This window comes from Panthera leo, assembly GCF_018350215.1.
Source record: "Panthera leo isolate Ple1 chromosome Y unlocalized genomic scaffold, P.leo_Ple1_pat1.1 chrY_random_Un_scaffold_80, whole genome shotgun sequence".
NCBI classification, from domain to species: Eukaryota; Metazoa; Chordata; class Mammalia; order Carnivora; family Felidae; genus Panthera; species Panthera leo.
Window position 1 is genome coordinate 72,341 of NW_024962234.1, and position 13,746 is coordinate 86,086.

Sequence of the window (13,746 nt, forward strand, 5' to 3'; positions counted from 1 at the left end):
GGTCGAGTTCTTGGGGACTAGCAAGTGAAGACTTCACCTCTCCCAGGCACCAAGGGACAAGGAAAGGACAAGTGTTACTAGAAGACAATGAGCCCACAGCTGGGAGAGAAGCCACCTAACAGGAGATGTGGCCATAGACTGAGGAATAAGCCACTGCCAGAATTCCAGAGTTCACAGTACATATAATGACTGCTTTTCTTTTGCTCTCTGGCTACCTATCAGTATACCTGCCAACTATGGATGGAAGCCAGAGGACAAGAAAGCCTAAACGATGCAGTCCATGGAGGTCAGCTTACTGGCAGGCATAGGATGATCAAAAATATATCTGCAAGGATGAATGGAGGATTAGCAGTCCCTGGCTTAATATTGTTTGACTTATAGTTATTGGACTTCACAAGGGTGTGAAAATGATAGCATTGTTTACAAATTGTACTTTGAAGAGCACCAGGCTGGCTCAGGGGTGTAAGCATCTGACTTTAGTTCATGTCAAGATCTCACGGTTCATGAGTTCAAGCCTGCCTCAGGCTATGCTGACAACTTGCATCCTGGGGCTGACTTGAGATTCTGTGTGTCTCTCTGTCTCTCTGCCCCTCCCCTGCGCACATTTTTTCTGTCTCTCTCTCCAAAACTTGAATAAACATTAAACGTTTTAAAAGATAAATTATGCTTCAAATTTAAATTTTTGACCTCTCCCACTGCTAATGAGACGCGATACGACCCTCTCCTGTGATGCCTGGCAGAGCAACCAGCCACAGCTCCCAGTCCACCACATGATCATGGTGGTGAACAATCTATATGCTTACAGCCATTCTGTACTCACACAACCGTTGTGTTTATGCTTTCAACACAGTATTCACTGAAATACATGAGACAGTTAAACTTTAATGTAACATATGCTGTGTGTTAGATGATGTCTCATAGTTTCAGCTAATGCAACTATTCTGAACACACATAATAGAGGCTACACTAAACTATGATATTCCGCACATTACGTGTGTTAAATGCATTTTTGACTTAGCATAATTTCAACTCACAATGGTTTTATCTAGAGGTGACTCCATCCCAAATCAAGGATGATTTGTAATGTAAAAATCTTGGGAAATTTCCTAGAACTGGAATTGTGGTATCAGTAGGACAGAAAGAACCTCTTCCACATCCATTCCTCCACCTCCTTCCTTTGCTGGTTATTACCAGCGCTTAGCTGTGCCTACGGGCACTCAGAATTAGGACTACATACCCCCGCTTCCCTTGCAGCCAAAGCAATATAAGAGGAAGTGTCATGTGGCAGCTTTTCTGAGAAAGTTGAGACAGCTGTGTGCCTTGTGACCTTTATTTTTTCTTTGATGTCATTCACATGCTGCCTTGGATCCTGAACTCTAGGGCCAAACCATTTGGATGGAAAGTGAACTGAGATTCTTCCAGCAAGAGCTGGTAGGAACTAGATTTCTTTGCACTTCATAGAATATAGCTGCCCAATCAGACTTGAGCTGTATACCTCCAAATTTCACTTATTTGGGAGAGAAATCCACTTGTACCCTATTGAAATCATAGTTCTTCCTTGTTCTGTGTTGTAGGGAAAAACCTAACCCTCATGAAGGTATACAGATAACAGGTATAAATAGTTTGAATTTTTATGGGTTTTGTCAAGTTTGGTATTTTGAACTGAATTTTTAATACTGACTTTGAATTCAGCTACTCCATTCACAACACATGACTTAATCTTCTTGTGCCTCTGAGTTCTCAGAGGGGTAGTAATATAAAGCACTTCATTTGGTTGTTATGAGGAATAATTAAACTAAAATATGTGAAAGAGGTCAGTGTCTGTCCAACATGCCAAACACTCAATAAACGTTATTACTGTTATTTTTACTATTATCATGTTTAACTGTCTTCCAAACAAGAGGTACCAGTTAGCCAATTACATTTCTGAAATGCCTTTTTCCTCTTCCCTTATCTATAGTGTGCATTACCAAAGTTTGTGTCCAATAGATGATTAGTAGTATTTCATTTTTATTTGCAATTGCTTTCTAAAACTGTGGTTGTACATCTTGACATTTTTTAAAAGTCATTTATGCTTGTTTTCTGGTGAACTTCCTTTTTCTTTCCTCTATTCCTTCTATTGGATTTGTGTTTTGTTTTACAGTGTGGCTTTAAAAAAAAGCAATACAAGCATTATGGGAATTTGTCTTCTGGGTTTCTATTGGTGGTGCAAATATTTCCACTAATTTTCATTTGCCTTTATTTTCTTTTTTTGTTCTTTTTTTAAATTTAATGTTTATTTATTTTTTGAGAAGAGAGAGAGAGTGCGAGCAGGGAAGGAGAAGAGAGAGAGAGGGAGACACAGAATCTGAAACAGCCTCCAGACTCTGAGCTGTCAGCAAAGAGCTAGATGCAGGGCTCAAACCCACAAAACATGAGATCATGACCTGAGTCGAATTTGGACGCTTAACCTACCAAGCCACCCAGGCACCTGAGTTTATTTTTTCTTTTTCCTTTTTTTTTTTTTGGCTTTATTTTTTCTTTACAAAATTTAAAAATATATATATTCAATATAATAAACATGATCCTTCTCTACTATCGTTACATCTGAGCTTAATATCCACCCCTATTTTAGAAAGATCATTGTCATTCTGTATTATAAGAATGATTCCCCCATGTTTTCTCCTAAGACTTCATAGATTGACTTACATAAAAAATATCTTCTCCATTTGTAATAAAACTGGGGGAGGCAGTGAGATGAGATTTAAAGTGATTCTGCAGATGACTGTGTTGGAGCGTTGGCAAAAATGAACGCTTTGACACATAAATCTTACCTAAGAGAGTTATAGTTTCCTTTGATCCACATAATAGATACTTCTTAAACAAAGCATGTGGGAAGCCATCCTCCTTGCAGGTATGGGGTTAAGCTTGCCTCCTGGGCTTTTTTTTTTTTTTACTCTTGGGGGGAAACGCATCGGTTGTTTATAATGGAATTTTGTATTTCCAGGTTAAGGTGCTGCCAGGTACAGCCTAACTAATTTACAGTTTGTAAGACTGCCTCTCACACATCGCTTCCTGGTAGTAGGCAACATTTCTTTCTCTGCAACCAGGACCATACTGCCACTTGTTCACAGGTTAAGTAATGATGCCAAGACATTTTTATGCCTATGCTACCAATGGCCCATCTGTGGACAAGTGCAGGCAGATACTGCCTACCTTTTAAGGCCAAGGAGGTATTGAGCCCAGGGCCTTCCACTGGGCTCCACCATTGTTTCTGCTCTCTCTGGTGTTTGTCAGTTGTGATCATCACGGTTGAGAACACACGCTCTAGAGTAAAACTATCTGACTATGTACTTCCATCTTGAGCTATAGGGAAACAAATAAAGTCCCCTTACCTTTTTTGTTCTTTGCTTTCTCTTTTGTGAAACGGGCATTATCACAGTGTGGAAATTAAATAAGTAAATAAATAATACGTAAGTGCTTAAAATTTCTTAGCAACAAACGCTCAGTAAACATTAAGAAGGCTTATCCCAATAGAGAATAGAAAAATAACTTTCTTGTTTTCTCCTAGGATTTTATAGATGCATTTTTATTAGAAAACATATAACATTGGTAACAATATTATAACATATAATAATATGACATTATACAAATTAAGACATGTATAAGAAAAGTACTGAAACTTCATAAATAGTATCATTGTTACTATTATTCGAACAATGCATTTGCTTTGAAAGGTTCACTTAGTTATATACTAAATTTTCATATGCTTTGAACCTAGTTCTGGATTCTCTATGACGATTCATTCATTGAGCTTAGCCACATTTGCTTTATAACATAATTTATCATCTGGTAGAACTCGCCTAATTCATATGCTTCCTTTTCAGAAAATGTTTTCTGGATCAGCTTGAATTTTGATATTTATACAAAAACCTTAGAACCAGCTGATCTGATTTAAAAAATCCATATTTTATTGGGCTTGCAACAAATTTACATAGTAATTTAGAGATGGTTGGCATTCTTACAATAATAACTTTTCTTATTCCAACACAAGGAATGTTTACATTTAAGCTTTTTTTTATTTTATTATTTCCAAAAAATTTTTTTTAATTTTTTTTAACGTTTATTTATTTTTGAGACAGAGAGAGACAGAGCATGAATGGGGGAGGCGCAGAGAGAGAGGGAGACACAGAATCGGAAGCAGGCTCCAGGCTCTGAGCCATCAGCCCAGAGCCCTACGCAGGGCTTGAACTCACGGACCGCGAGATCGTGACCTGAGCTGAAGTCGGACGCTTAACCGACTGAGCCACCCAGGCGCCCCAAGCTTTTTTTTAAAATATCTCTCAGAAGAGTTTAAAGTTTTCTGAAAAGTTTTTTATATATTTCTTTCATGTTTCTTGTTAAGTTCCCTCCTTCCCTGCTTCCCTCCTTCCCTGCTTCCCTCCTTCTCTCCTTCCTTCCTTCCCTCCCTCCCTCCCTCCCTCCCTCCCTCCTTCCTTCCTTCCTTCCTTCCTTCCTTCCTTCCTTCCTTCCTTCCTTCCTTCCTTCCTTCCTTCCTTCCTTCCTTCCCCCCTTCCACCTCCTTCTCCTTTTTCTTCTGTTATGGCAAATGGTGCCAATTCTCTGACTATATTTCTAATTATTTCTTGTTTGTATGGGAGAATGCTAAATTGTTACCTTCTAACATGGATCATGTAATTTCATCAGGAAGACTCATGGAAAATCTGATCTCCCTGCCTTCATCGCAGTTATGTATAATTGACATTTGTTGGAAGGAGATAAACAGAGTCAAGAGAATTTCAGTCTTAGAAGAGAAGCCCCTGAGGTGAGGGTAGCCTGAGAGAGCAATTGGAGAGGAAACAAATGTGACCCAGAGAGGAGCTCACTGAACAATGTGATTGGGATAACCCCCAAAAAGCAGGGTGATTAGGAATAGCACCAATCAGTAATTGTCAGATATGATCAAAGCTGTACAAGGGCCCCTTTAAAGTGTTAGATGTTTTCCTTAAATACAAAAACTTTTGTATTTAACCAAGAAATTATAAAGTTACCTAAGATAAAATCAGTAAAATTAAAGCATTTTTCTTTTAAACAGAAAATTCAAGGAAACCAAATTATTAAAGTAAAACATGGTAACATTATAGAGCTTTTGGTTATGAAAAAATCCTATGTACATATGCCAATAAAATAGACAATGAATGTTTTGGAGGCAATGTAAATGACTACAACTGGTTTAAGAAAAGGCAGCAAGAGAATGGAAGCGATGCGAGTCATTTCTTTGAAAAACTAGCATAACCCCATACCTCTAACACTGGAGCAAATGCGTAAGACTTGGGGACCAACTAGCCTGGCTGAGATGTTTCTTGCCAACACTTACTTAGTTCTTACTCATACCAGGGGAGGTTCTGAACATTTCACAAGTAATTCATGTCATTGTCCTAAGGGCCCTAGGAGGGAGGGGTTACTATTAACCTCCTTTTACACATCAGCAAATTGAAGAAGTTCAGAGGTTAAGGAACTTGTCTGCTCCCAAGGTCAACACAGGTGGCATGTGATGGAACTGAGAGGTGGCATGAAATAGTGTCCTCTAGTGCCAGCGTACCCAAGTTTACATCCTGTCTCAGCAGTACTAGGTGTATGATCATCGGCACAATTTTTTTTAATGCTTTTGTGCTTTAGTTCTCATATATGTAAGACCAAGAGATGAATATGATAATCATATAAAGAGTTTAGAACAATATCTGAAACATAGCAAACACCCCTTATATAGAATCCTATTATTACTGCTATTATTATTAAAACAGGACAGGACAGAGAATACCTAAAAAGACATAATAACACATATGCAAACAAATGAATTTCCTGATACCTAAAATATCAGAAATTCCAGTAATTTATTTAGGTGCTCTAAAGTTTTTTTTTTCTTTTTCCTATAAATTGAATTTATTTTTAAATATTTTATGGTTTTTAAACAATATCTTATTTATTTTTGAGAGAATGCAAGCAGGGTCAGAGAGAGAGGAATAGCATATCTGAAGTGGGCGTGATGCCTACAGCAGTGACCCAATGTAGGGCTTGAACCCACGAACTGCGAGATCATGACCTGAGCCAAAGTTGGATGGTCAACCAACTGAGCCACCTAGAAGCCCCTATTTTTTTCACATATAGTGTTATATTACTTTCAGATGTACAATATACTGATTCAGCAATCCCTTACAATACCCAGTACTCATGGCAACAAGTGCACTCCTTAATCCCCATCACATATTTCACTCACTACAACTGCACCCCCCCCCCCCAAAACACTGGTAACCATCAGTTTGTTATCTATAATTAAGTGTATGTTTCTTGATTTGTCTATTACTCTTTTTCCCCAACTTTTGATCATTTGTTTAGTTTCTTAAATTTCACCTATGAATGAAATCATATGGTATCTGTCTTTCTCTGACTGACTTCTTTTGCCTAGCATTATACTCTCTAGCTCCATTCATGCTGTTGCAGATGGCAAGATTTCATTATTTTACATGGCTGAGTGCTATTCCACTGTGTGTGGGTATTATACATAATATACCACATCATATAATTATGTGTGTATAATACCACATTATAATTCCACATCATATATACATACTAAATCTTTATCCATTCATCATTTGATAGACACGTGGCTGTTCCTTATCTTTGCTATTTTAGATAATGCTGCCAAAATTATCAGGGTTCTTGTATCTCTTTGAATTATCGTTTCTGTATTCTTTGGCTAAATACACAGTAGTGTGATTGCTGCAGTTGTGTTTTTCACGTTCTGAGGAACCTACTATGTTTTCCACAGTGACTGCACCAGTTTGCATTCCTATCAACAGTGCTAAAGTTCTTTTTCCATATCCTCATCAACACCTGTTTTTCATTGTGTTGCTGAGTTTAGCTATTCCAACAAGTGTGAGGTGGTATCTCATTGTCCTTTTGACTTGCAATTTCCTGATGGTAAGTGATGATAAACATCTTTTCACGTGTCTGTTGGCCATCTGGATGTCTTCATGGAAGAGTGTCTGTTAAGGTCTTCTGCCCATTATTTAATTGGATAATTCCGTTTTTCAGTATTGAGTTTTGTAAGTTCTTTATATAGTGGATACTAATCCGTTACTGGATATGTCATTTGCAAATATCTTGTCCCGTTGTGTAGGTTGCCGTTCATTTTTGTGGATTTTTTCCTTAGCTGTGCAGAAGCTTTTTATTTGGATGCAATCCCAATAGTTTATTTTTGCTTTTGTTTCCCTTGTCTCAGGAGATATACCTAGAAAACGTTTCTTTGGCTAATGTCAAAAAATTACTGCCTGTGTTCTCTTCTAGGATTTTTATGGTATCAGGTTCAGCATTTATATCTCTAATCCGTTTTGGATTTATTTTCATGTGTTTTGTAAGAAAGTGGTCCAGTTTCGTTCTTTTCCGTATTTCTGCCCAGGTTTCCAACACCATTTGCTGAAGAGAATACCTTTTTCCCATTTTATATGCTTTCTTGCTCTGTCAAAGATTAATAGACCAGATAGTTGTGGGTTTATTTCTAGGTATTCTATCTGTTCCATTGGTCTACGTTCCAATTTGTGCCAGTACCGTGCAGTTTTGATAACTACAGCTTTGTAGTATAACTTGATATCTGGAGTTTGTGATGCCTCAAGTGTTTGTCTGTCTGTCTGTCTGTCTGTCTGTCTGTCTGTCTGTCTGTTTAAGATTGTTTGCTCTTCAGGTTCCTTGGTGGTCCCATATAAAGTTTAGGACGGTTTGTTCTAGTTCTGTGAGAAATGCCGTTGGTGTTTTCATTGGGGTTACATTAAATATGTAGATCGCTTTGGTAACATAGACATTTTAACATTATTTGCCCTTTCAAACCATGAGCATGGAATTATCCATTTCTTTGTGTTGACTTCAGTTTCTTTCAACCTTATTTAATAGGTTTCAGAGTATGGGTTATTCACCTCTTTGTATAAGTTTACCCCTAGATATCTTATTTTTTTGGTCCAATTATAAATGGGATTGTTTTCTTAATTTGTCTTTCTGCGGCTTCATTATTAGTGTATAGAAATGCAACAGGTTTCTTTATGTTGATTTTATCTTATGACTTTACTGAATTCGTTCTTCAGTTCTCACAGTTTTGTCCGTGGAATCTTTCAGGTTTTCTACAGTAGAGTATCATGTCCTCTATAAATCGAGAACATTTTTCTTCTTCTTTATTGATTCCATCCCCTTTTACTTCTTTTTCATGTCTAATTGCTGTGGCTAGGAGTTCTAGTACTGTGCTGAATAAAAAAGTGGTGGGAGTGGATATCCTTGTCTTGTTCCTAGGCTTATGGGAAAAGCTTTCAGGTTTTCCCCATTAAAAAAGATTTTAGCTATGAGTTTTTAATAGATGGCCTTTATTATGTCGAGGTATTTTTCCTCTAAACCTATTTTGTGGAGGGTGTTTATCATGAATGGATGTTGTACTTCTTCAAATGCTTTTCCAGCAGCTATTGAAATGATAATGGGGTTCTTCTCCTTTATCTTATTGGTGCACTGTAACATGTTAATTGATTTGTGAATATTGGACTATACCTGCAAACTAGGAAGAAATCTACCTCAATTGTGGTGAATACTTTTTTTATAATGTATTATTTCAGTCAGTATGCAAGTATTTTCTTGAGGATATTTGCATCTATGTTCATTAAACATATGGGCTTGCAGTTCTTTTTCTTAGTGGAGTAGTATTCTGATTTTGATATAAAGTTAACGTTGGTCTCCTAGAATAAAGTTGGAATTCCTTTGAGAAGAACAGGGAGTAACATTTCTTTAAGTTTATAGTACAATTAATCTGGTCCTGGACTTTTCTTTCTTCAGAGCTTTTGGATTACTAATTTATGTTTGAGATTCTATCTCACCGTATCTGTGCCTCTCCTCTTTATTCTCCCTCCCCCTCTCTTGCTGTCTCTATCTCTCTCTCTCTTTCAAAATTAATCACTTTTAAAAAGATAAGTTGAGAAATTTTAAAATCAAATACAATATCAGCAATTATGGCAACATTGTCAGATGGAATGAATTTGAGAAACTTTTAAATATTGACATTAAACTTCTCATCCCAATTTTCAATAAATAAAAATTTAAGGGGCGCCTAGGTTGCTCAGTCGGTTAAGCAGCCGACTTCAGCTCAGGTCATGATCTTGCGGTCCGTGAGTTCGAGCCCTGCGTCGGGCTCTGTGCTGACAGCTCACGGCCTGGACCTTTTTCAGATTCTGTGTCTCCCTCTCTCTGACCCTCCCCTGTTCATGCCCTATCTCTCTCTGCCTCAAAAATAAAGAAAACATTAAAAAAAAATTAAAAAAAAATTAAGAGGCTTTTTTGCAAGATCGAATATCAAATCATACGTTGAAGGAGTTTTTTTTAAATCATATATTAAAGCATAACAATTTTGAGAATGAATGTTGAAAATAAAATTGTAAACAAAACAAAATACCTAATTTTTTGATTAAACAATTTGATCACACACTGACACCCACAAGACTCCTGAAGGAGTCCTAGTACTGATGCCCTTGTGTGAACTTCAATGTTTCTGAAATGACCTCAGGTTACGAATGGGTGGCCCAGATTGCTGAAAATGAGGAAATTCAAGGAAACGGAGAGGCCAGCACAGGCCAGGGATGTCCAATATTCAGGGTTTGGGCATGTCCATGATGGTGCCCCCAGAATCCCTCATGGGGACACCCTCAGTCATGTTGACTGAACCGCCACACAGGGAGGAATTCCAGGGTTGATTACCCTCTGGTTTTCAGACGTCTACCAATGCAGACTGTCTTGTGGACAAGGTCAGGATCTCAGGACCAGCCACACATATTTGAGGGATTGTGAGCAGGTTGTAAGATTGGTGTCCAGGGGAAGGAACCGAGGGACCAGAGGCAGAGTGGGTGGGTAAGACCGATGAAGTTCTGCTTCAGGCAGAGTTGACAGGGACAACATACACACTGCAGAGAAAACAGCCCACTACAGTCTCACGCAACTCCAAAATCACAGCCAACTTTTCTGGTTCCACTTCCTGAAGCTGAGCCTCCCAAACACCGCTTCACTTATTCTCACACACACCACACACACACACACACACACACACACACACACACACACACGACTCCTGAAGGAGTCCTAGTGCTGATGCCCTTGTGTGAACTTTGCTGTTTCTGAAAAGACCTCTGGTTACGAATGGGTGGCCCAGATTGCAAGCCAACAGAGGGGAGGGTCGCGGGGAGGTGGGGCTCTTCAAGGGCACGAACACGCCAACCTCTCCCGTGTGCCCTCTGCCCTCTCATCATCAGCCGTGATGAGTCGGGTGATGCTCTTCCTCTGTGTCCACAGGCTTAAGCCGTGTGTCCAACACGCCATGTGAGACTTGTGAGAAGACTCCCAAGTGCAAACACCAGCAGGCGCTCAGGGAGGTCGCCTCGTCCCAGGCAGCCTGTGTTCCTTTGCCTGAGTGCCAGGACAAAGGCTGCCTCAGCCACATAGGGAACGATGGACTTGTGAGGCCTTAGCATTCTGTGCAGAGGTCCCCGGCAGGCCTGGAGCTTAGAAAGGACTGGGACGAGCCTCACCTGCGAAGACGTGAGTGCTGGGATACTCCTTACACAGCAGATGGCTGCTTGCCAGAGATGTCTGTGCTAGGGATGGGGCAAAAGCTCCACCGTGCGAGCAGTGCAGTAGACAGAGTTCAGCCTTGTCCATCGCAGGCTCTTCTGTATCCCCATGTAACACGGCCCCCAGCACAGCGTGCCTGACACTGACCTCCCGACACTAATATTCCTGTCTCCCAAGCTGCCCAAGCTCCCCAGGATCCCCACTGCACAGCTCTGCAGTACAAGAGCCTTCTCTGCAGTGGGTCTATTCCAGAGAAGGCGTGGGCAGTCCCAATGCATGGAGGCCTCTTGCCCCTATCATATGCAGACAACATGGTCAGCGGGGTGTCAGCACGCTGTGGAGTTGAGGATCTGTGCGACCAAGCCTTACCTCTTCCAGGGCAGAGGCTGTCGCACTCTCTAGAAGGGAAGGCAGGCCTTTCTCTCGCTGCTGTCTGCACACTGGCTGGAGAGGCACGTCTTCTCAGCTGCTTGATGGGTAAATGTCAGGGTACCCTGGAAAAGCTCCCAGTGCTGACCCGAGTCTTTGGGTGTGAACATCCAAAGAAAGTATGGCCAGTGATTGTGCAGTGGGAATACGGCCTCAGTGGTCATGAGGCTGGGCCCTTTGGGGCATCTTTCTGCACAAGCAGGCCGTTACTTGATAGGTCTTGCCGAGCAGGAACACTTTACGGGACAGGTGAACACAGGGTCCCCCACATGTTAATATCTCCAGCCAATACCTCCTTCGGGGCCAGGGTGACGTTTCCGCCCGGCCTGTCCCAAAGACAAGGTACGGACAAAGTGTGGGTGTGGAATACACTCACGGCACCCAGAGCCAAACCCTCAAGTGTGGACACTTGAGGTCCGTGGGCAGAGGCCTCGGTGCTCTGTGTCCGAGGGATTACAGCCCTCATGCTGCACACCCGGCATCCCCGGGTGTCCTCCTGTATCCGCAGCTCTCCCCGGGGAGCCCTAGGGTCCAGGAGCTGCTAAACCCCCTGCACAACTGTATCTGCTGCCCAGCGGCCTCTTCCACCCCAACATCAGCGTGTGTGGGCTCCAGAGTGCTGTCCCTCGAGAGAGGACACCCTCAGCAATTCAGGAGCCTTCTGACTTCCATGTCTCTGAACCACACGTGTCTCATTGGCCTGTCGGGATCGTCACGTTGTTCTCTGTTCACAGGAAATGTCTCGCATTGCCTGTGCTCCTCTGTCTCCCTGAGTGAGCCCTGGCGTGTTTGTGTCTTTTCCTGGCTTTGCCTGTGCCGACACCTCTCTGGTGATGCCTCCTTGCCTGGCCTAAGTGGGCACAGCTGTACCCGTGTAACCGCCTTCGTCTCTGCACACCTGTGTGTTGGGTCAGCTGTGGCTCTGGTGGCCTGTCTTGTCTTTGGTGTATGCTTCTGCGCTTGAGTGTGCTTCCCTCTGCATTCAACCCCTTTCTTCCACTGACAGATCCAGTTGCTGTCCTGCTGTCAGGTGGAGGGGCTTCTGCGTGTTCTGTTCTATGTTCCAGGAGCCAGAAATCCTTCCGTGCCTGTAGGACCTTCGTCAGAGGATTGGCCATGCACTCACTGCCAGCCAGTCAATGTCCCCAAATGCAGCTGGCTTGCTGTGAGCATTCCGTCACACCTCTATTTTCTGTCCTTCTGTTTTCAAACCCTTTGCGCCCGAGGGGCTCAAACGTCACTGGCCTGCACATTGCAGATGCAGGCGTAAATTGTGAAAAGCGGACCGGCAACGTTTTCCCACTTACTCTTTTGCCACGTGGCATGTTCCTGGCTGGGAGAGACTTCCCCCTGCCAGTGTGTGTCTCGTTTCCGTGTGCCTCCTGTGTGTTCTGGTCCCTAATTTGTCCATTACGTCCTACCTGGGAGTCTGATCCATGTTTGCAGGAACGAGGCTGACACCTTTGACTGCTGGGTTCTGAGCTCAGCTTAGTCCACCAGGACTAGTGCGTGCCTGAGGGACACAACGGGCAGTGACGGATGTGCCCGTATCCTTCACGTGCAAGCGCTCCGTCCAGCCACCTTCACCGGGACATTTCTCAGCGACCCCTCTTTGTTTGTGGTGAGAGCACTTGCCTCTGAGAAATCTGACGAGGCGGTGAAGCATTGCTTACGGCTGCCCTGTGCAAGTTAGATCTCCAGAACTCATGCACATGGCATGACTGCATCTTCACACCCGAGCCCCGACACCTCCTCATCGCACCCTCCCCTGATTAGCACCACTCTACTCTCTGGTGGACTGCATGCCTTTAACTCCTTTAGTCTCCTCAGGAATCCATCAGGCAGGGCTCACCACCACTGTGCTTCTGTCAGGCGCTGGCTTCTTTCAGTGAGCCCAGTGCTTTCTGCACTGATGCTCAATGCACCCGCAGAAGGGTGAGCCACACTAAGCCCGGCGGCAAACCCTTTGGCCCTACATTTCCCACACGTGTGCCTGGTGGCAGAGGTGCACAAGGAGCCCGCCTGCATGCGTCTCCCAGGTCCTCCACAGGGTACAAAGTACCGCCTCAGGAGGCTGATCCGCATCACATGGGCATAGCTCTGCTTGCACGTGTTAGCCTTTCGTATCATACAGGCAGCCCAGACTTAGAAATCCTGCTACCTGCTTACAACTATCCAGCCCTCGTGCTTCTGCAGACGCTCTGTGTCTGTACAGACATTTGAGTCACGGTCTCGTGACCTTCCAATACAGCTTGATGGTCTGTCCTTAGCTTACAGCCTGGGATGCGGTTCTCACTCATTGTCCTCCCCTCGGGTGCGAGTTTCCTCCATCACTGTGGTGGAAGGTAACCTTTATCACCATACGTTGGCTTGAAATTACTGGGCGGATCACCTGTCTGCGTCCGGGGATCCGAAGGAGACCTTGGCTCTTTTGCTCACGGTCCACCCTTTCTCTGTGATGAGTCGCTTTGGATGAGAAGCTTGCCAGAGGCGAGGGGGCCTCAGAGTTGAGCACATTTCCTGGGCATCTGTGAGAACTTCGTTGGCTCCACTCGGAAAGCATTGACATTCATGGATGTGCAGCCTCTGCTTTTGCTTGAATTTGCCGAGCTTTGGGACGTGATTTCTTCCCGCACGTGCTGTGCCTAAACCTCTGCTGTGTCTTTCCGGCAGTCCCGTTTCCTGTCT